General features: G+C 42.7%; 1 protein-coding gene and 1 long non-coding RNA gene across 14 annotated transcripts in view; one reads left to right on the top strand and one right to left on the bottom strand.

Annotated features, from left to right (window-relative positions):
• Nucleotides 1-355: 355 nt before the first annotated feature.
• LOC140913456 (uncharacterized) lies at nucleotides 356-20,466 on the bottom strand. Its single transcript, XR_012159595.1, has 2 exons — nucleotides 20,068-20,466; nucleotides 356-6,264 (listed from the first exon to the last, which is right to left on the bottom strand). It is a non-coding gene; the product is annotated as an uncharacterized lncRNA (long non-coding RNA).
• A 42-nt stretch (nucleotides 20,467-20,508) lies between these two features.
• PPP2R5E (protein phosphatase 2 regulatory subunit B'epsilon) overlaps nucleotides 20,509-24,174 on the top strand; it is a 107,464-nt gene continuing 103,798 nt past the window's right edge. For 6 of the 13 annotated variants that reach the window (XR_012159591.1, XR_012159593.1, XR_012159592.1 and 3 more), the window contains exon 1: nucleotides 20,511-21,079. The gene's annotated coding sequence lies outside the window, so the exon portion shown is untranslated. Of the gene's footprint in view, nucleotides 21,080-24,174 lie in introns of all 13 variants that reach the window. The other 7 variants (XM_073349886.1, XM_073349890.1, XM_073349888.1 and 4 more) reach the window with 3 other exon arrangements.

Here is a 24,174-nt window from a genome sequence, read left to right on the forward strand (position 1 = left end):
ACATGATGTGTCTAGACTACCTCTAAGCCTGTTTTCCCTGCCAGCTTGGGACTTCAGTATCTTGCCTTGTATGAGCCAGACACGATTGCCTGCTGCAAACACAGATCCAAGTCTGAACCATGTCCCCCACAAGCTGCAGGCTTAATTGAAAACAGCTTAAGATGTGCTTCTGTCTCTAGCATTCAGATACCCAGCTCCCAATGGGGTCCAAATCGCAAATAAATCCGTTTTACTCTGTATAAAGCTTATACAGGGTAAACTCATAAATTGTTCGCCCTCTATAACACTGATAGAGAGACGTGCACAGCTGTTTGCCCCTCCTCCCCCGCAGGTATTAATACATACTCTGGGTCAATTAATAAGTAAAAAGTGATTTTATTAAATACAAAAAGTAGGATTTAAGTGGTTCCACGTAATAACAGACAGAACAAAGTGAATTACCAAGCAAAATAAAACAAAACACGCAAGTCTAAGCCTAATACAGTAGAAAACTGAATACAGATAAAATCTCACCCTCAGAGATGGTTCAATAAGCTTCTTTCACAGACTGGATGCCTTCCTAGTCTGGGCCCAATCCTTTCTCCTTGTACAGTCCTTGTTCCAGCTCAGGGATAGCTAGGGGATTTCTCATGACTGCAGCCCCCTTTTTTCGATTCCACCCCCTTATATATCTTTTGCACAAGGTGGGAATCCTTTGTCCCTCTCTGGGTTCCCACCCCTTCTTCTAAATGGAAAAGCACCAGGTTAAAGACGGATTCCAGTTCAGGTGACATGATCACGTCACTGTAAGACTTCATTACCCACTTGCCAGCACACAGGTATACAGGAAGACTTACAAGTAAACAGAGCCATTTACAACCAACTGTCCTGGTTAATGGGAGCCATCAAGATTCCAAGCCACCATTAATGGCCCACACTTTGCATAATTACAACAGGACCTCAGAATGATATTTCATATTTCTAGTTTTAGATACAAGAATGATACATTTATACAAATAAGATGAACACACTCAGTAGATTATAAGCTTTGTAATGACAGGTCTCAAAGTAGCAGCCGTGTTAGTCTGTATCCGCAAAAAAAAAAAAAGGAGGACTTGTGGCACCTTAGAGACTAACACATTTATTTGAGCATAAGCTTTCATGAGCTACAGCTCACTTCATTGGAAGCTTTGTAATGATACCTTACAAGAGACCTTTTGCATGAAGCATATTCCAGTTACCTTATATTCACCCATTAGCATATTTTCATTACATCATATGGAGTGCACTGTCACAAAGGAGAATAATTTTTCTCTCTCCTTGTAAACAGTTACCTTTTATATAGTTGAAAACTGTTATCATGTCCCTCTCAGTCTTCTCTTCTCCAGATGAAACAAACCCAATTTTTCCAATCTTCCCTCACAGGTCATGTTTTCTAGACCTTTAATCATTTTTGTTGCTCTCCTCTGGACTTTTTCCAGTTTGTCCCCATCTTTCCTGAAATGTGGTGCCAAGAACTGGACACATCCAGGTGTCTGTGGATGCCCCAGGGAGATTGCAGTCATTGCCCAAGGAGCCCAGAGACTCCAAAGACACCCCAACTTCTTCAACTGCAGGAGTCACGGTAGGAAGTAGCCTAGGGAAGGACTAGCCAGTGTCCCTGCAGCAGTCGGCATGCCGCAGATGGATTCCCTGCCGACTTAGTGGCGAACCCATTTGCCACTACCAGGGCCCTGGGCTGGGACCCAGTGAAGCAGGGAGGGCATAGGCTCCCTACCTCAGCTGCTCCTGTTGGGAGGCAGCCCATCAATCCCTCTCCTATTGACTCTGGCCATTGGGCAGCGCTTCCCTGCAGCTAAGGAGAGTCCTATTGATGCTGGCCCTTGGGCCACGCAGCCCTGGGGCTGAGGGCAGCCATATTGATTTTAACCGTGGGGCTAACACGCCCTTGCCCCACCCCAGGGTGATGGGGTGTACTTGCCCCATGACAAAGTCCCACTCATGATTGATGGCAAAATGCCTGCTGAAGCTGTCTGCCAACAAATTCATAGAGTCAAAGATTCCAAGGCCAGAAGGGACAATTGTGATAATCTAGTCTGACCTCCTGTATAGCACAGGCCATAAAACTTCCCCAAAGCAATTCCCTGAGCAGGTATTTTAGAAAAACGTCCAATCTTGATTTCAAAATTGTCAGTGATGGATAATGCATTATGACCCTCGGTAAAATGTCCTAATGGTTAGTTACCCTCACTTTGAAAAATTTCCTCCTCATTTCCAGTCTGAATTTGTCTAGTCTCAACTTCCAGCCATTGGATTGTGTTACACCTTTCTCAGCTAAATTGAAGAGCCCATTATTACATATTTATTCCCCATGTAGATATTTACAGACTGTAATGAAGTCACCCCTTAACCTTGTTTTTGCTAAGCTAAGCATTGGGAAGAGATGGGGTCCACCCAACCAAGAAGCGGAAGAGCACCTTTGTGCACTCTCATAATGAGAAGGTCTTTAAACTAGGTTCAAAGGGGGCAGGGGACAAAAGCCCACAGATAAGCATAAAAAAAGGTAACCTTAACAGAGGGCTAGATGTTGTAGGGGTAGACACAGACATTTACAATAGGGTCAAAGGAGCAACGAAAGGGAAATAAGTGGGGGAATTTGCTCAGCATCTTAGATGTCTGTACATAAATGAAATGACTATAGGGAATAAACTGTAAGAACTGTAAGTATTAGTCCATACACAAAATTATAACTTAAGGCATCACAGATACTTGGTGGGATAAGGCTCATAAATGGAATATTTGTGTAAAGGGAAATGGCTTGCTCAGAAAAGACAGGCAGGGTAAACCAGGAGGAGGTGTTGCATTATATATCAAGAATATATGCATTTGTTCTGAGGTCCAGCAGGAGGTGGGAGGCAGATTAGTTGAAAGTCTCTGGATAAAGATAAAAGGGCTAAAAAATAGGGGTGATTTTCTGATAGGGATCTACCATATAAACCACCAAATCAGGAAGAGGAGGTAGATGAGGCATTTCTAGAACAAATAACAGAAATATCCAAAACACAAGACCCGGCAGTAATGGGAGACTTTTACCACCCAGACTTCTGTCGGAAAAGTAACACAGCAAACCACAACATTTCCAATAAGTTCTTGGTATGTATTTTTGTTCCAGAAAGTGGAGGAAGCAACCATGGGGACAGCCATTTTAGAGTTGATTCTGACCAACAGAGAGCAATTGGTAGCAAATCTAAAGGTGGAAGGCAATTTAGATGAAAGTGATCATGAAATGACAGATTTCATGATACCAAGGAAAGGGGGAAATGAGAGCAACAGAATAAGGACAATGGACTTCCAAAAAGCAGACTTTATCCAACTCCGAGAACTGGTAAGTAGGGTCCCATGGGGAAAAAAATCTCTGTTCAGGAGAGCTGGCGGTTTCTCAAGGAGACAATATTAAAGAAATATGGCTCCATCAGGAGCTCTTTAATGACCTGAAAATCAAAAGGAATCCTACAAAAAGTGAAAACATGGACAAATTGCTAAGGAAGAGTACAAAAGAACAGCACGACAATGTAGTTACAAAATCAGAAAGGCTAAGGCACAAAAGGAGCTACACCCAGCAAGAGACATAAAATGCAGGGAAAAAAACCCGGGGAACAAAGAGGATCTGTGGAATTATAGACTAGTTTTTTAGACAGAATTTGTAGACCAGAATTATAGACATTTAATTTTTTAAAGTTAAAAAAACCCCAGAAACTTCAGAATATTTTGTAAAGGAAAGTTCCACATACTTGCAGCATGTGGTTCATAATCATAATAAAATAAAATAAACTTCCTAGGATTGAGGAATATGCAAAACTTACTTCTGTGATTCTACTGAGATGATCCATGTGTCTTATAAATTTTAGCATTAGGCACAATCTATGACAGACTAAAAGTATGGAGAGTTAACAGAAGTAAAAACTTTTCACCCTTATTGCTAGCAAAGTATAAGAATGCTCAAATCCTTACAACTGTGTTCACAGCTCAGACACTAAAATTACTATGGAAGATTATTCTCCCATCTCACACCTTTCTGGATGGACACACACACTCTTATACACGCCTCTTCCAAATCTCTCTTCAGTACTGCAATAGGTAGCTTTTGAAGTTGTTTATCCAACCCATATATACAATATGGCACATAAATTTTTGGCCTGTCCAGACTCAGCAGCATAACACAGGAAACAGGTTTGGGCAGATGACCTATGGAGAGCATGGAACCATGTGTTTGGGAAAGGAAGATATGGAAAAAGCGTGCCCCCCCCCCTTTTTTTTTTGAACCTGCAACTTCTAGTGTGTTCAGCATCTTGCAGGATTAGGTCCTATCTCAGCAAATGAGGCTTCCCATTGGGAAGTAGCAGTAAAATTAGTGTTCCTTGAGAGAGACTAAGACCATTCACAGTTAGTTAATCCTGCTTCAGGGTGGGTGCACGCTTGTGTGTTAGATAACCTCTTGAGGTCCCTTGCAACTCCTACAGTTCAATGATTCTGTGCAGAAATTAAAATGAAGACTGGCGTTTTTAGAAAGTTTTGAAAATTCATTGTGTATGCACTTGTACTTATTTAGTGGTCTACCAATCACTTTAGTGTGATGTTAAGCATTTTCTTCAGTAATAAAAATGTCTCCACAGTAAATGGACATATCCCTTCACTGAGTGTTTGATTATAGAGGAAAGAAGTTCCTCCTGGCCCTTATGGCAGACACATTCACTGTAGCTTGGCTGCTACAAACCTAATAACTCTCTGTATAGATTCATGAAATATTTTTGAATTTCTAAATATGTTAATACCAGTCACACTTGGAGTGAGTGAGAAAATGCAGATGAAGGTACACAGAAGAAATAAGGCTCTGCTTGTTGCTATTGTAAGCTATGTACAAAGAAGCAGAGGTAAGAAGACAGGTTTATGTTTCATTTTATTGAAGCTTGACAAAACCATGGAAACCCTCTGCCCCAGGTCAGTTTGGGTCAATAGGAGTTTAACTATGTTTTATTTCATGCATTAAAGCCAATGACAACCCTTGAAAAATATTCCTCTTAGAAAAAATGGTCTGGTCCTGAAAGGCTGTGATGGCCTATGGCACCCATTAAAGGCAGTCTGGAGAGAGATTCTGCAGTAGATATTAATGGCAGTGAGGAAAACCTAAAGTCCCTACATATAAAAACATATGTGGGTTATCTATTTTTTTAAAAACTTAACTCCTGAAACACAAGCAAAACATTGAGTACTTCTGCTACTTCCAAAAACTTTGATAAACAAATGCCTCAGTCCTGCTAAGTTACAAGGGCGATATCAGCAGAGAAAATACTTATTTTGAGACACAGTTGTGGGAGAATATCTGTAGATAATCAGAGACCTTAATGTGTACGACTCTGACATAGGTTGGAGGACTATTGCTCTTACAATTTCCTGTAAGCTTGCTGCGTGTAAAACTGTCCCTGAATTTTGTTCTGAAATAAAATTATTTCTGGTGATATTTCTGTGGTGGGCACACCAGCCTTTGAAAGGTTGTCATGGGTCAAATCTGTGAGCGTGACCCACCAGCACACCACCATTACATCCCTCCCACCCACCCATGGGGACAGCTGTGCACAGGGGGGATTCATCTATGGGGCGGGTGGTGGTTTTCCTCAGCATGCTGTAGAATTCCTTTGTCCCACTACCACACACCAACTTTGAATCTTGCTTATGTTCAATGCCTGGTGAAGTAGATTCTTTCAGTCTTATCCTATAGTAGCAAAGGGGGCTTCCTAGAAGTAAAAGAGGTTGGAAGAAGAGTGTCATAAAGACTGAAGACCCCACAATAAGACACAAGCACCCTTTATTCACCTGAGATACTGAAACAATGACAAGTTCTTCTACAGCAAATTTGCAACATTATAATATTCTCATTTAGTGAATACTTTTATTGAACCTAAGTGACCTATCTAATCAGTGGGCCTTCCCTTTAAACTGGTGACTGTGAAAAGAAAAAAACCTCCCCAAAACCAAACTATAACTAGATTTGGGGTTTATCCATAATTGACAATTATACAATTTATTTTTTTCATTTACATTAGCTTTCTCTGGGTTTGTGCTGTAGACTAGGACACAGCACCAGAAGATGGAATCTATGAGTATATTAACACTGCCAAATAGTTAGGAATACACACCCTAAGAATTCTTCCTTTCACTTCTTCCTTTCATCTTTATTTTACAATTGTTATTTCATTCCTTTCTTTAAGTGTTTGAGTTTGTCATTTTCTAGGGAAGGAAACAAACAATAACAGCTGATAACACTAAACTGCTGCAACCTGTAAATTCCTATTTACTGTGAGCTCTGCACATAGCAACATAGTCTGTATTAGTAACCTAGAACTGTGCACAACAAACCCAACCGTACAGCTAACTCAGTGTCATTTTGCCACATATTTTAATGTGCTTTAATACTATGTCCCATATAAAGATTAAGTTTATATCATTCTGAATTCCTACATTTCACTGTATTGGATGTATAGACATGGATTTCAGTAATCTCATATTTAACAGGGATTTCTGTGGAACACCACTAGATGCCAATATTCTTGGTAAAATGGTAACAGTTCAAGGATTTAGGCACCGGATCCTGCCACCCTTACTCAGACAAACAGTCCTACTGTGTTCAGTAACAGTAGAACTACTCCTATGAGCAAGGTCCAATAATTGTCCTTTTTTCCTTACACAGGTCACAAATGTTGCGAAAAATAGGGTTCATTACATATTAGAACATAGAAGCATTTTACATGTGCCCATCTACTATGGAATGAAATACCTGTAAAACTGTTTTATTTGGATTTTTATTTCTATTTACACTTATTTCAACAGGCTGAGTCTGCTCTAATTTAGGCCAGAGCTCACATTGGCCCCTGGGCAGCCCCAAAATTAAAGGAGATGGAGAGGGGCCATAACACCACCGTTGCCCCCTACCTTTCAGAAGGGCTGAATTTAGGTCAGGCACATTTGAAGGTTGAGTCCTAAATGTGTAATTGCTGAATAGAAAATCAACAGTTTGAGCCTTCCTTCAGATTGTGACAGGGCTGCGTGCACAGCCAGTTGCTGATATTCCAAGTACCACAGCAGTGAATGCCACCATTTCAGAAAGCAGAACACTGTTCTTCAGTTATAAAACAATCATACAAAATTCAAAGTCCAGAATACTTCTATGAGTCACTAAACTTCAAAGTGTTTGATCAACCTTTCCTATTCACTATAAGCTTTAGAAATTCCACTCCAAATACAGCTAACTGAAAACATCAAGAAATGTGGAGTGTTTGCTGCACAAATGGAGTGATTTGGACAGTGTCCATTTACTGCTTCTCCCATGGGTTGGCAAAACCAATAATACTCAGCAACTGGCATGTTCAAAGCACTACAAACATCAGCTACTGAATTCTAACAGCAGTCCTATGAGGTAAACTTGTACGGTTATCCCTGTGTTAGAGGGGAAACTAAGCAGAGAGATGAAGAGATTTTCTCAAGGTCACACAATAGGTCAGTGGTGAATGAGGATTAGAAATTAAGAGGGAAATCCTGGCCCCGCTGAAGTCAATAGCACTTTTGCTACTGGGGCCCGGTTTTACCCAAAGACTTCTTAACTCTAAACCCTCTCCTCATTTCTCCAGCCATGTTGCTATTCCTAAGTTAAAATATTATATAAAATACATGCAACTTTTAAAAGTTTAACATGATTACTCAGTTTGGCAACATTGCCTAGTGTGGAACCACATGATGCATCTAATCCAAAGTGGCAGCAGTCCATCATCATATGAAAATACTAACACAAAGAAGGGATTTTTCTTTAAAAGAGTGAGAAAGAAGGGAGAACAGTTTCTTAAGTGAATGTTAGTTTTCTTCGTTTGCCTGTTGCCAGTCCGGCTCCATAGATTTGTTTTACCTGCCACTTCTAGGAGAGCACTTCAAGCCCATTAGCATTCCAGAAAGTTTCAAATCTTCCCAGAGCAATGAAAAATAGTAACTTCTACCGTAAGGCCATGTCTACATTGCATATAGCCGCTGCAGATTATCGCTTGTGTGCATGCATATTTGGCTCCTTGTGTCAGTAGGGCACATACTCACTAGGAGTGCTTGTACTGATGCAGAGTGCAGTGCACAATGGCTAGGTATGTAACTCATCATCATCCAGCGCTCTGTCTTTTGGGAAGTTTTGGCAATGTGTGATGCGGCTGAAATGTGTTGTAGAGAGTTGACTGGGAGCATGGAGTCAACTTCCCAGTTTGCAACTGTCTCCTTCCCATAATGTCATCTATATCCCATAATTTTCATACCTTTTTTTCAAAATCCAAAACCTACATGGCCTTCCTTACTGTCCATCATCTCTGACAGAAGCAGAAATCCTGCATAGCTCTGCACTATTGGCATGAGTGTTGCAAGCACAAGGCGCATGATCCTGGAGTATGTGCAGAGGAGTGGGGACCATGATGATTCCTTAGAGGACAGCTTGCTGAGGGATATAGTGAAAACCAATTCAAAGTTGTTGGTGGAATTCACTAAGCAGCTGCAGATGGCGGAGCGCCATTTCTGGGCCCGAGAATCAAGCCCTGACTGGTGGGATTGAATCGTCAGGCAGGTTTGAGATGAAGTGCGGTGGCTGTAGAACTTTTGGATGCACAAGGTCACATTCCTGGATCTGTGTGCCAGCATCACCGCAGACCTCCAGCTCAGGGACACCAAAATGAAAGGTGCACTGACAAATGAGTGGCAATAGCACTATGGAAATCTGGAATGCCAAAGAATCCATTTGGAGTCGGGAAATCCATTGCAGGGGCCATTATCATGCAAGTGTGCTGGACCATTAATCGCCTCCTGTTATGCAGGATTGTGACTCCTGGAAATGGGCAGGACATAGTGGATGGATTTGCAGCCATGGGGGTTTCTGAACTGCGGGGAGAGTGATAGATGGCATGCGTGTCCATATTTTGGCATCAGAGACCACATCAACAGAAAAGGCTACTTTTCTGTGGTTATGCAAGTGCTGGTGGATCACCAGGGATGCTTCATCGACATCAGTGTAGGCAGGTCAGGGAAGGCGCATAACACTCACATCTTTAAGAACACAGCACTGTTCAGAAAACTGCGATCAGGAACTTTCTTTCCCGACTGGCATATTACCACTGGCAACGTTGAAATGCCAGTACTGATCCCAGGGGACCAGGTCTACCCCTTGCTCATGAAGCTGTACACTGGCCACCTCAACAGCACCAAGGAGTGCTTCAACTACCGGCTCAGCAGGTGCAGAATGACAGTTGAATGTGCCTTTGGTCATTTGAAGGGACACTAGCATTGTTTACTCACAAGATTGGACCTCAATGACAAAAAAATTCTAATGATTATAGCTGCCTGCTGTGTCCTGCATATCTGTGAAGCAAAGGGGGAAAAGTTTCCGCTGGGGTGGAGTGGCTGTCTGCTCAATTTGAATAGCCAGATACAAGGGCTATTAGAAGATCTCAGTGTGGCGCTATATGGCTCAGGGAGGCTTTGAAAGATCATTTTAATAGAGTCAGAGTAGCTTGTGGTGTTGTTGTGTGATCTACCTGGCCTGGCTCTTTTGTGGCCTGGTATGAACCATGTGGTGATTGCTGTACATGCTACAACATACAACATTCTCATTGCACCTATTAATTTTGTTTGTGAATGATCTTGTGTTGTGTGACACTACGCAGTAACAGGTAAATGGTCACTTTCAGAACAGTTGAGCACCAGCCAGCATATGGTGTGAAATGACAAGGATTAATTATGTTTCAAATAATGGAATTTTATTCTGTAACAAAATCAGTGCAACTCCCCTCCCCTCCGCATTTAAAAATGAATACATTAAAATGTAACAAATTAGGAGAACAGAACTTATGAAGGGGAAAGAACATTTCAACTATATATACACCACTGTAAACCACGCCTAAGTGAGTAATAGTCATTTATAAACTCAATTTCTTACTTCTACTTTGCAACTCTCTAAAACTGTGCATCTGAGACTCTCAAAGAGCCTTTCAAACACTAAGGCTTGCATTCCATCCCTTTGATCATCTTTGTCACTCACCTCTGGATCCTTTCCAGTTTCTCTACATCCTTTCTATACATTGATGATCAAAACTGGACACAGTACTCCAGCTGAGGCCTAACCAGCACCGAGTAGAGTGGTACTGTGTCCAGTTTTGGTCATGGATGTAGAGAAACTGGAAAGGATCCAGAGGTGAGTGACAAAGATGATCAAAGGGATGGAATGCAAGCCATGTGAGCAAAGTCTGAAGGAACTGGGTATGTTTATCCTCCAAAAGTGTTTGCAACCCTCCTTCTCCTTTGTGTCATCTGCAAATCTGATTAGTATGCTCTCTATTCCTACATCCAGGTCATTAATAAAGATGTTAAATAACCCTGGACCCAAAACAGATCCCTGTGGAACTCCATTTGAGACCTCCTTCCAATCTGACATCATTGCATTAATAGCTACTCTTCGTTTGCGATTGTTTAACCAATTATATATCCACTTAATGGTAGTTCTGCCAAGCTAGCATTTCTTTAGCTTACTTATCAGAATGTCATGTGGGACTGAGTCAAAAGCCTTGCTAAAGTCCAGGTATATTATGTCTACTGCATTCCCCCTATCCACCAAACCAGTTACCTTATCAAAGAAGGAAATCAGCTGGTCTGGCATGATTTGTTCTTAGTAAATCCATGCTGGCTGCTAGAGATCATCCCTTCATCCTCCAAGTATTTGCAAATCGAATGTTTTATACATTGCTCTAGTAGTTTACTAGGTATCGAGGTTCGGCTGACTGCTCTATAGTTCCCCGGCTCCTCCTTCTATTCCCTTTTTAAAAATGGGCAATACATGTTAGCCCTTCTCCACTCTTCTGGAACCTCTCCTGTCATCCAGGAGTTTGAAAATATAATTGCTAGGGGCTCTGAGATTTCTTCAGTTAATTCCTTAGCACCCTCGGGTGAACAGCATCAGGCCCTCCTGACTTGAATTCATTCGAATTTGTCAGAAGATCTCTGACAATTTACTTATCTTGATTGCTTATCTTCCCCTTTACGGTCTCTGGTGACTTCACTAGTCGTCCAGCCACATTATTTTTTGTGAGAAGACTGAAGCAAAGTAGGCACTGAGGAGATCTGCCTTCCTATCATCTTCTGTTACCAGCTCACCTTGTGTGGATCCATTTCTCAATGGAGCATCCCTGATCTATCTTTTTTGTCTGACATAGTTGTAGAACCTCTTTTTGTTGTTTCTAACATTTCTTGTCAGCTGTAACTCAAGAATTGTAATCCCTGAACTGCTGTTGGGGAAATCTGGAGAATACCACAAGGAGTTGCCTATGAAAAGAGGTGCAAAAGGTGCATAGGCAAATGCTGAAATAAATGTGTCCAGGAAAAATGCTCCTCTGAAAAAGGTGTCACTCCTATGACACAGCCACAGGAAAATTCCTCAAAGTCTGTCCTACTGCAATGCTCATGTACTAACCTGCATGTGACACTGGCTGTGCGAGGTCCCTCTACACTAGCTTTGCATTTCGGAATGGAGCAAGCCATTTTCACCAACTTTACCCAGGTACCTTGATGGTACAGACTTTTGCTAACCCTGCCTCTTTTGACTCAGTCACCCCCCTTTCCTTTCAGTTTACAGAGCAGGCAAACATAACTGCAACTGCCTTGCACACACCCACATCTGGGAATAAACTTCCTTAAATCCTGAGATAAAGAACAAACAAAGAAAGGTAGAGCTCTTCAAGCTAGGTCTTCTTTCCTCCTCTCAGAAATCTGATGAATGGGACATAAACTCATCTTGGTTCTTAAACTGACTAGATACTGGTCTCCTGAAAAAGCAAGCAGATCTAACAAAAATCTTGTCACAGCAGGGAGACGGGAGGTGGTCTTTTTCTCTCCACTGTTATTTCAAGTGATGACAGAACAATTTGGCTGATATCACTTCAAACAGGAGCAGAGCCTGGATTTGGACATCAGAAGGGTTTGTGGCAGTGTGAATAGCAGACAGAGAGGATGAAGAGGAGGAAATTGAAAGAAGCATAACAAGAGCAGAAGGGTTATTCAGGGCTAAAAGTTAATAGAAAGTGGGGTAAAGTGTGCAAGAAGAAGAGCATTAAGGGAGTGAAAATGAGCTAGAGAAAGAAAGGAAAAGGGAACTAACAAAACAAACAACCCACAGAATCAAGGAAACAGTGAAAGAAGACAGAGACTGCAAAATTCAGCTGCTAAGATAAGTGAGCTTGTGGTTCTTTCTCTGTACATTGTAGGTATTGAATGGTTTGTTTCATAGTGTGGTATTTTTATTTGAACATATCTTCCTCCACTAAATACATTACTAACCGGAGGGAAGTAATTAGTTCTGGTTAGGGGTGGAAGATCAGGGATGTGATATTACTAGTACTGGGTTATTTATGTCAGTTGGTGTGAGGATTTGGGGGTGCCATTCACAACCATCAGAATATTGGACGCTGGTCTGCTAACATTTTGACATAGCAGCATAGTAAATAATTCCAAGACTGAAAAGGGAAAAATCTGAGTACAGAAAAGCTGAGTTTTATTCCAATATGATGTTCCCATAGGGTACTGAAGTCTTTGCTATATCAGTGTTTGCAGGCATCTATGACCCTTTGTGTGAGGAATGGAGGGAAGACGTTACAACAAATAATAAGCCAGATTTTCAGACAGGCACACATAGGTATAATTGCATACATCTAATTTATGCTCATAAACAGGTATTTGCATGCATACATACACAACCATTTAGATACTTAGCTGACCTTGCATATGTATGCTCATTTGGTGCACGTATCTCAGATATGTGTATGTCTAAATTTTAAAAATCTAGCTCAGACACATGAAATGTAAAAATACACATAGTAGAATAAGGATAATGTACTGACAGGATAAAGAGGAATATGATAATACCACCAACCACTCACAGGTAAGAATGGCTTGGGAACAAGAGAGACCAGGATCAGACAAAACTCAGAAACATGAGTACAATAAACAGTTATTTAATCAGGACCAGGGAACACTCAATGATCTGGTTCATTCAGTATTTAACGGACAGAAGGACACAACTTCCTGGAATGCACTGAGCATTGTTTCTGCAGGCAGATAGACCTATCTGTTTTGATGGAGCCCCAATTTTAGAGGATGAATGGGCAAAGCAAACAACCACTCTGGCCAGAGAAAAACAAAATGGGTTTGAGGTTGGACAATAACATTGTTTCTCTCTTGCTAGAAGACTTGGTGAGTTGCTGCCAAGTCTCAAGAGCCCTGAGTGGCCTCTACTTTATCTCACTTCTAATAAAATGTCATTCACAATATTGTCTTGGAGTTTTTGGTTTACAGCAAATTTCCTAGAGATCTTTTGCTCCTCCCCTTAATTTAACTAATTCTTATCTGCAAATCCTACTTTTAATTAATTCTTGCATTATTTCTCTCTCAATATGTTCCTTTTGTAACTGTTTCCTTTTGATCCTCTCTGTCTTAGTTTATTATCAGTTATTAATACAGCTGTCAATGCAAGCGTTCGTCAAGGCAGTTGGATTTCCTTATAACCACCTTTGTTGTGTGTCAGATACAGGTAACTCTTTTAATCAAAGCATGGGGACTTGATAAAGCTTACAGTTATGTTCTAAGAGCATCCCCTAGTATTGACTACAATCCCCAAAATTTTGTTCCAACATGAACCAGATATAATATAAAACCTGGGATAAACTCTCTTCTTTGGTTATTACAGTAATCAGGATTTTACTCTGAATGTGGTAGTTGGATTTCCCCTTGTGTGGCTTTTTAAAGCGGACATTACTACATTTTTATTTCCCTATGTGCCTAAAAGACAGGTTAGCAGCACTTAAGTGGCTAATGGCCCAGCTGTGCGTTACATATGTAATATATATCACCATGAAAAATCGTGTGTGTAACAGTTGTCTGCAACATGTACAGGGATGCTTTGTGAGCGTTCTTGGATCTGCCAGGGACTAAGACTACCCTGTCACAGACACAGTGTATTACATCAGGATACCATCCTAAGGATAGTCTTGAGGGCTGGCTTCTTCACCTGTAAGGAGGAACAGGAACATGTGGGAAGCATGCTCTGAATTTGCAAGAAAAGTTGGGAAGAAAGAAAGCAGGATGTTGCAAGCTTGGGAGATCCAGATAAAATGGTGAGTAATTCATTAGTAGTCTAAGGGAACAAAGCTCTTTCAGACATAGTAAAAATATGAAAATATACTTGTTGGTGTAGTGGCTGCTGGTTGCTTTTGTTGTTGTTTTTTTGAAGATGAGGTTAAAGGCAGCTAGGCCATTTGAGAAGCTTCAGTCCGGAAATGAGGCCACTAGTCTCAGGAGAATGGTTTGGTCTGAGGAGGGTAACAACCAAAGACTGCACTCCCTTGGTAAACGAGGCATTAATTTCAGAGCTGAAAGAGAGACTTTATATGAAAGAGGGAAGAAATCAACGAGATGAGATCTCATCTTGTTTCATTTGCAATAGAGATACAACCACAGTGATAAAGTAAGGGAGAATGTTACATGTGACACATGGGGGAGCAATCTTTTCCCATACTGCTTTTCACCCACTAAGCAGAACCATTTGGGTGGTGTCCATTTCACAGGAGAAGAGATGGAATGTTTGAACTGGAGATTCAGGGACAGTTGGGGAATGACAGTTGGAGAGGAGAGGGCCGGGCGAAAGAGCTGCATACCCCTAAGAGGACAGAGAAAACAGGCAGGCAGGGGACGTACCAGGAAGTGGTAACTTGTGAGAGAAGAAGCGTGGCAGGGGCAGAAAAGCAAATTAGAAATAAAAAAGGGATTGGGCAAAAGAAGAAACTAACTGAACTAGAGGGAAAGTGAGAGCAGAGAAAGTGTTCGTGAAAGAGACATCCACCCAAAAAAGTGAGTGTCTGTCTATCGCACTGCATTGACTGTAGGAATAGATTTCTAAGGATCCATAGACAGAGGGATCTATAGACAGAGAAATTAGGGATTGGCTCCCATTCTGTTAGCCATGGCTCTGACTTTCAAATTCCCCCATACCATCTTCATAACTGGAATCACATGTTTTGAGAGCATTGCTGAAGTTACCACCTGGTTCTCCCTTCTCTCATTGTTGGCTCAGGCAGGGGTGCTCTATACAGAACCCAAACAAGCATAAGACTCACCTTTAAAGTGTGTCAACATGCAAACTAGATGCTGCAATTATAAATATTAAAACAAAAGTTGGATGTGCCATTCACCAAAACAAAACTAACAACGAAGTCAGAAGCAAAAGTCATCCTGGCTGTAAGCAGATTAAATACAATGATCTTGTGCCTGAGCTGAATTTGGTTCAAGAGGACTTACACTAAAATAACACTCCTAGACACTGGTGCACTTCATTTATTTTAGAGTAGTTTAGTTGTTCTGAAGCACTATTTCACTGATTGTTCACTTTTGACAATTTCTGTGGCCTTGTAGAAGAGCCTGGTTTTCATGCTGATTCATCTGTTCAGATAGCATTTCTTGTTCCTGCAAAACATTTTCTGGTCTTTTTCCTGTTGGGCTGAATAATTAGTTGTCTGGGGACATAAGGTTTTTCTAGTTCCAATATTAGGAAGCAAGAAAATGTCTGAACAATTCCCATCGTACCAACGAGAATCTTCCCCTCAGTATGTAGATGCTTTATAGCAGTGGTTCTCAATCTTTCCAGATTACTGTACCCCTTTAAGGTGTCAGATTTATGTTGTGCACCCCAAGTTGCATCTCATGTAAAATTTACTTGCTTACAAAATCAGACAAAAATACAAAAGTGTCACAGCCTAAGTTCCCTCTAAGCTATGTGGCCGCGCAGCTGCCTATTAAGCCCCAGCGCCGACCTGCCGCGACACCAACCTGCCCCCAACTTGCCACAGCCAGCCGGGGCAAGGAGCCCCTCCCTTGGCCTGGCCTAGCCCCTCCAGAGTTGCCATGGCCAGGGGGAGGTGCCTCTCCCCAGGTCCCGAGCTGCTGTGGCAAGAGAGGGCTAGGAGGAGTTCTCTCTCCCCACTGCAGCCCCGGGGCAGCCTGCACCCCAACCCCCTCATCGCCAGCCCAGAGTCCCCACCCAGCACCCTGAACCACTCATTCCTGACTCCACCCCAACTCAGAGCCCCTCCGCACCCTGAACCCCTCCTCCCAAGACCCACCCCAGAGCCCACCCCCCCAGCCAGGGCCCTCATTCCTCCATACCCCAACCCTCTGCCCCTCCCACACTCCAAACCCCTCAGCCCCAACCCCACCACATGAATTTTGTTATGTGCACCAATATGAAGGTGGTGTGTCACACATCACCTCAATATTGGTGCACATAACAAAATTCATTCTGTACATGGATGTAAAAAAATTAGAGGGAACACTCGTCACAGCACACTATTACTGAAAAATTGCTTACTTTCTCATTTTGTCTGTATGAAATTTTAATTTTGTACTGACTTAGCTTGTGCTTTTTATGTAGCCTGTTGTAAAACCAGGCAAATATCTAGATGAGTTGATGTACTCCCTTGAAGACCTCTGTGTAAGCCCAGGGATAAACGTACCCCTGGTTGAGAACCACGGCTTTACAGAGCATTATATAACTCTCATTATGGACACACAGACCAGATGAAGTAGCCAAATAAAACTGTTTACTACCCAACAGAGCAAGACTTCCACAACCTTATCCATTCAGTGACCTTGTCTTTGGTAAAAGTTTTTAGGTAAAGTTTACAGAGGGTTCTTCCCTTGTGCCAATCAAGGAAGGCAGCACTGGGCCATGTGGCCTCCCTTTCTCGTATTTAATTCATATTCTGTATCACAGGCAGGTCCATGAACCCTAGATAGTGGCAGGTTTCAGAGTAGCAGCCGTGTTAGTCTGTATCCGCAAAAAGAAAAGGAGTACTTGTGGCACCATAGAGAATAACAAATTTATTTGAACATAAGCTTTCGTGAGCTACAGCTGAGGAAATGCATCGAATGAAGTGAGCTGTAGCTCACGAAAGCTTATGCTCAAATAAATTTGTTAGTCTCTATGGTGCCACAAGTACTCCTTTTCTTTTTCCTAGATAGTGGATATTTAGTCACACTTTGAAACTTCTGGGCAGACCAAACCTGGGAGTAATTGGTGCAGAGTAGACTCTGCCCACCAGTACTGTTTTGGCACTATAGATGTTGAGCTGGACAGACCATTCTCCACAGATCCTTTTAATGCCTATTCTTAAAAGTAAAACAAGCTACCTTTGAAAATTTCTTTTAAAATCTGTTTTAAAGGCTCATAGTTGCACTTTCCTGAAGGAAAACAAAAATTTAACTGGGCTCACATTGTGCAGCAAGAATTGAGCAGTGCAGTTGTAGAGAACACCTCTCTCTCACAGGATGACCTGGGATGTTTGAGATGACAGTCCTGCAACTCATTCATTCAGGATAGGGATATATCAGTGGAGGAGTGCTACGGTCCAATAGAGTGCCTTTTTTGCCCCTCAACCTTTAGGGCATGTTGAAAGGCTTATATATAAATACAGGCTTTTCCTTGAAGATGTTGGGGGTTCTGAGCTTTACTTTTGGTGCTGCTTGTTTGGTAGCTTTTATTCTTTAACGATAGATTTGTGAATTTTTAGGATATTCTATATTGCTGCCTAGATGCCAGAAAATGTTATTTCTTGGAAATACAGATTTCACAAAATGTAAATGAAGCATTAAATGAAAAAAAAAAAGTTGCTGTGTCTCTTTAACATGACAACAGTTTTTTCATCAGGGTGCAGACAAATCTCCCTGCACATCTGAGGTCAAGATTCGTATTTCTCTTAAAGGAATACGAGAACTCCTGGGACATGACCAGGAAAGAAAAGAAAAACCAATCTGCAAGAAAAGGAAAGAAGAGTTGTGGAAAATTTGCTGGTCAGAAGATAAAGAAAAAGTAAGTCTCATGGTTTTGACATGCTCATCACCACATCAGACTGATAAATATTACAGTAAACAATATAAACATGCCTGTAACAGTCAAAATGGAAATAGCAAGTCCTGTACAGCAATTTTTTAGTTATATGGAATACATCATTTAAATATGATTTATTCATTTTCTAATATAAGTTTATGTAACCTAATAATAATAACTTATATAAAACAGCAAGAGAGGTCATGAGACTATCTGCGGAGATGTGGATCGCAGTAGTCTGACTACTAGCTCTTCTATCCCTAGGAACTTATTTTAAGAATAATAACTTCTTATATACTGCCTTTCATCTGTAGATATCAAAGTGCTTTACACAAAGGAGACAAATATTATCCCCATTTTACAGATGAGAAAATTAAAGCATAGACAAATTCAATAACTTACCTGCGGTCCCCAGTAGGCTAGCAGCCAAGGTCTCCTAAACCTCACTCCAGTGCTCTCTATACATAATCCAAATGGCATGGAGGACACTGAATTTGGCTAATCTAGAGAATTTTAATTAATAGACATAGAGGGACATAACTATGTGAAACTCTGTTAACTGAAACGGTGAACTTCTTGTCTCTATTGGACAATTGCACTAGTATAACAAAAACTGATCTAGTTACATTGGTGTAAACCCCTATAATAGATTCACTTAAACCAATTTAGCTTAATACCATAAATTACTACAGTAAGCTAAACTCGTTGAAGTGGATTTAAAGTGATGTAAGTGTATCTGTATTAGGGGTTTGCTCCTCTGAAACTAAATGTTTTTTAGTTCCATCAATACAAGTTTTCTAATGTAGTTAAGAGCTAAGTCTCTTGCAGTTTTTTTTTTTTAATAAAAGTTTTCTGGGGACATGACAAGCTAGGTAGTGTACTACTTTTTTGTCCCTTTACAGGAAATGACAATTTTTTTGCAGTTTAGACTCAGTCATATGGAATTGTTTTAAACACTTTTTCTGAGTGCTTCATTGTCCATCTGTATAGCAATGAGAAGAGTGAAGCTTTAAATCTTTCATGGCTCTCACACTAACTCAGTTTCCTAGCAAGGAAGCTGGCAATCAGTTCAACTCGTCCTGTGTTTAGTGTGGCACTACTGTATACTCCTTGACTATGGGGGAAACAATTATAAAGAACAAATGGGATGAGGGAAGACATAAAAGGAAAATGAGGCAAAGACCATCTATGTGGTCTTAATACTAGTAGCTACCATGATTTTCAGTACGTTACCCATGATTACGAACTACCAATGTGTACTTTTTAGTAGCTCACATAAAAAAATTCGCTCCTCTTAAATAGTTCAAAGAGCATCTTTTAAAAAAAATACCTGTTAGAGGAGCAAGTGAAGGTGGGAGAGGGAGGAAGAATACCTATAGTAAGTTTTTATAGCATTATGCTCCCAGCTACTTCCTTGTGAAATCAGTAAGGTTTGGCCTTACTTTGTCAGAATCATGGGGGAAATACTGCATTATATTTATAACACAGAAGCCATATATATATTTAACCATAATGTGAAAGTTATTAGCTATTATTAAAAATACTCACTTTGTTGCACACATATACCTGTATCCATTTTTAAAAAAAATCATTAGAAAACACCAAGCTGATGGCACTGGGAAGCCCAAGTGCCCTCTACTATAAGATATGCAGGGCTGGCATAAATCTTATCATTGGGAGAATTCAGCAAGTGTCTTCCCCATTTTTATTTTCACATTGCAGGGGGAAAAAAGGTTGTTAATACTTTTAAAAGCAGCTTTATTTCTTCAGTGACAGGATGTAACTTCACATGTATTCAGCACCTGCCCCCTCCCCATCCTTGTCACGTACACGGGTCTGGTGTGGCACTACAGACCACAGGGAAAACAACAGCCGAGCAGCTCAGCTCACCCCACCGCCACACACGTGTGAGGCAGCGACGCTACAGGGGGAGTGGAGGGAAGGAGGCAGAACGTATTTATCCCGGCCGGACAACATGGTTCATGCCCCCCCACTGCAGAGCGGGGCTCGGCCAGCCGCGCCTCCCCGCAGAAGGCCTCTGGAGCACCCCGGGGGCCTACGGGGCTCCGTCGGGGAGGGCTCGGCTTTACCTTGGCAGGCATCCCCTCCTCGCTCGGCTGGGTGCGGGGGGCAGCGGGCCTTGCCCTGTCCGACGGGGAGGGTCTCTTTTCGGGGCGCGCCTTTCAGCACAGAGACCCGGGCGCCAGCCCCGCGGTAGGGCATAGGTCTCCCCGAGCTACAGGGCCAGGCGGGCAGCGCTACCCGGTCCGAGGCCTTGCTGGCGGCCTGCTCCCTGTGCGAGGGCAGCAGACGAGGAGCCCGGTGGAGCACCGCCAGCCCCGAGGGAAAGCCCAGCTCCTCCCGCCGAGGCGCCGCCAGGCTCAGCAGTAGCGCCCGGTGGGTGCCCGGCCTCCGGTCTGCGCTTGCCGCCCGCGTCCTGTCCAGCCCCGTACCTCTGCTGGCTCGGCCGGCGGCGCTCCCACTTCCCGGCGGCGGGCGCCAATGAGGCGGCGCGTCCCGGCGGCGGCAGGCTGAGTGGGCGTGTGCGGGGGGCGGGCTGTGGGCGGTGGCAGCACGTTCGGTTGTGTGTGTGCCATGGCCGGAGCCCAGTGAGAGTGGCTGACAATAGGAGTGAGCGAGCCCGAGCGCGACCCCGAGACAGCCGGGACCCCTCGCTCCCCCAGCCAGCCAGCGGCAGAGGAGGCCCCCAGCGCCAGCCGCAGCGCCGCTCGCCGCGCCCGCCCGCCCGCCGTACCGCGGCTCCTCTCCGCTCGGCCCGCGCTCGGCCGCCCCTCCGCAGGCCCCTCCGCAGGGCTCCGCCGGGAATGTGAGTGAGACAGCAGCCATCGCAGGCAGGGGGCCGCGCCGAGCGCACGGGACCGAGCGGAGCCCGAGCAGCTGCCCGTTCCTGAGCCCGCCGCCAACGCCGCCCTGCGCTGAGGAGGCCGCTGCCGCCGAGGCCTACAGGCTCCTGCAGCTGCAGGGACAGAGCCCGGCGCGCACGACGCTCCGGCCGCCGCCAGGGATCGGCCGCGCTCCGCCGAGCCCGGCTCACTCCGCCTTCTCCTCCTCGGCTCCGAATTCTCTGCCAGGAGGGTCAAGGTAACTTCACCCCCAGCCCCGAGAGGGCAGCGAGCCGGCCGCGGCGTGGGGGAAGGGCCGCGGGAAGGGCGGGAGGATCGGGGAGCGCTGGAGAAGATGGGGGTCACGGGGTGGGGGTGGTAAAGGATAGAGTCCAGCTGTGTTACTTATCCCCTGGCGGAGGGAAATGACATCCAGTAACACCCGTCAGAATGCAGCTAATTACACCCCTGCTTTCACGGAGTGCTTAGTGGGGGCGCTTGCTCCTGCCTAGCCGCTTGCAGTGACATCCATCGGTATTTTTACATTCACTCGCCTTTCCTCGTATTGTTGTCCCCAGCGGTGACAGTCTCTAGTGTGTGTCGCTGTGTATTTACCAAAATACTAAAAAATTTCCCGTGTTATAAATAAACACTTTCTATTGAGAAAGCTATAGCTGTAAATGCAGTTATCCGCCACTTGTGCTGCACTCAATAAAAACCTCATTCCTTCTCCCCCTCCCCATGGAAATAGTGTTTTTCAGTGCATTTAAATGATCAATTAAGAATGTGAAAAAGTGACCAGTGTTTACTGTAATGTTGTTAAGGCTGGATGTAGTCTTGTTGAATTAGAATTAGAATTTAATAATGTATAAATCAGGTGGGAGAAACTGTTACTAAATTTACAGCAGAGAAGTGTGGGTAAAGCCTCTTGCTGACAGAATGATCCTGCAGTTTGAGTGAACTGCTCCAGTCTTTGTCCGTTAATGTTCTTAGCAATTCCATTTTGAGACTGTGTACAAATATTTCTGGGGAAATGGTTAGATTTTTTTAACAGTTACATCTGACGAGGAGATGAAAAATTTTTTTAATTAGGCGAAATAGGAATAACAGATCTAGAATGTGTGTCATTTTTTGTTATTTCCAGAGTCCTGCTGACAAAACGTAACTTTTTGTGTTTGTATATTTTGAGAGACTCTACTCTCCACTTACTTAGGAATCACAAATTGGTTTGTTGAAGTGAAAGTATATAACATTTCTCCATATAATTTGTCTGATTTTCCCATGAAACTTCCATGGCCCCTTGATGTCATGGTGATGTTGGCATCTGTTTCAGTTGGTAAATAACATCTGTTTCAAGTATAGAAGTGTGTTGCTCATAGCCTATTAAATATAGGATGTATTATTTGGGATGATAATGAAGCCACACCTGAGGAAAAATTAAGTTGATGAAATAAGAATTGTTTTTGGATGATGCCGGCTTCACTGTCCAATATCAAGGGATTCCTCTTGGTTCCTTGAAGAAGTTATGTATTTTATATTTTCAGTAGACTGTGTGTGTGTGTGCGCGCACACACAATAATTTTTCACGTATTAAAGTTGAGAGGGTTTCATTTAACAACCCTCATCTTTACATAATTTTTAAAAAATCATACTTATAAAGTATTTTGCATAATAAGAAAAATCCAAATAATGTTGATTTAAATTATTTATGAATCAGATCAGTCCCCAAATATTTTAACAAAATGAGGACTTCAAGGTGTACTGCAGGTTGCAAAATCAACTCCCATTAGCAATAGTAGTCCTTTAGATAATTGGAATCAATGGACATTGAGTGCTCTCAGGACCTTCCAAAAACATGCTGTAAGACCCTGATCCTGGAAACATTTACACACATTTAACTGGAACAGGTACAGAGAAGGGCTACTAGGATGATCCGAGGAATGGAAAACTTGTCTTATGAAAAGAGACTCAAGGAGCTTGGCTTGTTTAGCCTAACTAAAAGAAGGCTGAGGGGAGATATGATTGCTATCTATAAATATATCAGAGGGATAAATGCCAGAGAGGGAGAGGAATTATTTAAGCTCAATACCGATGTGGACACAAGAACAAATTGATATAAACTGGTCATTGGGAAGTTTAGACTTGAAATTTGGCGAAGGTTTCTAACCATCAGAGGAGTGAAGTTTTGGAATAGCCTTCCAAAGGAAGCAGTGGGGGCAAAAAACCTATCTGGCTTTAAGATTAAACTCGATAAGTTTATGGAGGAGATGGTATGATGGGATAACATGATTTTGGTAATTAATTGAACTTTAAATATTCATGGTAAATAGACTTAATGGCCTGTGATGGGATGTTAGATGGGGTGGGATCTGAGTTACTACAGGAAATTCTTTCCTGGGCATCTGGCTGGTGAATCTTGTCCATATGCTCAGGGTTTAGCTGATCGCCATATTTGGGGTCGGGAAGGAATTTTCCTCCAGGGCAGATTGGAAGAGGCCCTGGAGGTTTTTCGCCCTCCTCTGTAGCATGGGGCACGGGTCACTTGCTGGAGGATTCTCTGCTCCTTGAAGTCTTTACACCACGATTTGAGGACTTCAATAGCTCAGACATAGGTGAGAGGTTTTTCACAGGAATGGGTGGGTGAGATTCTGTGGCCTGCGTTGTGCAGGAGGTCGGACTAGATGATCATAATGGTCCCTTCTGACCTTAATATCTATGAATCTGTGACTACTGTGAGTAGCTCTGCTGATTAAAGTTGAACACATGTAAGTGTTTGCTGGATCTGGGGCTAAATCTTTTTTCTTAAATCTGTTCTTTCCACTTCACTGAGAAAATGTGGTTTAACTTTTGTTGTCAGAGAAGGCAAGCCTGGTAAAAATCAAGAATTTGGTTGTTGAGAGGCGGTAGCTATATTAACAGGTGAGCCCCCCCCCCCTTTGACATAGTGCTGTCTACACGGGAGTTAGGTCAGTATAACTGCATTGCTCATGGACGTGGATTTTCCACATCCCAAGTGATGTAGTTACACCAACATAACTTGCTAGTGTAGACCAAACCTAGTGAACTTTCTTTGGTTTTAAAGCATAGCAGTCTATTTTAGAGAACTTAATGTTTCCACAAAACACCCACCTTTCTTTATGGATAGTAAACTGAATTTTATTTGTTTTTAATTGTCCTATAAAGTAGTTGTGACTTTAATATTAAAATTCATTATTATTTTTGAGCTCCTAGAAGTGTGCATGGTGCTTTGTGAAAACAAGTAAAAGATATTTTGTGACCCAAAAAGCTTATGATCGAAGGCTTTGATCCTGCAGACAGGTCTACACAGGCATACTCCCGGACCTCTGTGGAGTT

Source organism: Lepidochelys kempii, chromosome 6 (assembly GCF_965140265.1).
Source record: "Lepidochelys kempii isolate rLepKem1 chromosome 6, rLepKem1.hap2, whole genome shotgun sequence".
Lineage (NCBI taxonomy): Eukaryota > Metazoa > Chordata > Testudines > Cheloniidae > Lepidochelys > Lepidochelys kempii.